The sequence below is a fragment of the Orycteropus afer genome, unplaced genomic scaffold (genome assembly GCF_000298275.1).
Source record: "Orycteropus afer afer isolate SDZICR_OR568_19922 unplaced genomic scaffold, OryAfe1.0 scaffold00045, whole genome shotgun sequence".
NCBI lineage: Eukaryota > Metazoa > Chordata > Mammalia > Tubulidentata > Orycteropodidae > Orycteropus > Orycteropus afer.
In genome coordinates, this window is record NW_006921632.1 from 11,885,205 (window position 1) to 11,885,742 (window position 538).

Here is a 538-nt window from a genome sequence, read left to right on the forward strand (position 1 = left end):
CTACTTCCGTAGTGATACTGCCTCGGAAACCCAAGGAGGGGTCGCTATGAGTCGGGTTTGACTCGATGGCACATAACAACAACAACAACAACATTGGTTGTTCTAGAAAAATAAATCTGAATAAAATAATTGATGTTATGGGTACGATATGAGTGTCATCAAAGTTTATTACTGAAGAAAACTAAGTCAGTAGATGAATCTTTTAGTTACTAGGAAATGGAGTAATTTTTCATCTGATTTTCTAATATTTGTTTCATGTGTGGAAAGTATTATATAATGAAATAAGTGAAAATTTCTATATATGGTGCTTGCATGAGTTATTGCAGGTTTGCTTCAAGTTTTGTATTTGAGAGTGAAAATAATCATAAAACTTTCCCAAAGTCATAATTTGGAAAATATTTGCAATTATATTGTGTCATAATCATGTTATTTAATCATAATAGTTAAAAGATACCTTTGTTGTTGTTGTTGTTGTTTTTGCCGTCGAGTCGGCCCCGACTCATAGCGACCCCTCCTTGGGTTTCCGAGGCAGTATCAC

General features: G+C 34.2%; 1 protein-coding gene across 1 annotated transcript in view; it reads left to right on the top strand.

Moving 5' to 3' along the window:
- Window positions 1-538, top strand: part of ADAMTS20 (ADAM metallopeptidase with thrombospondin type 1 motif 20) — a 262,945-nt gene that overhangs the window by 152,764 nt on the left and 109,643 nt on the right. The gene's annotated exons all lie outside the window — the stretch shown is intronic.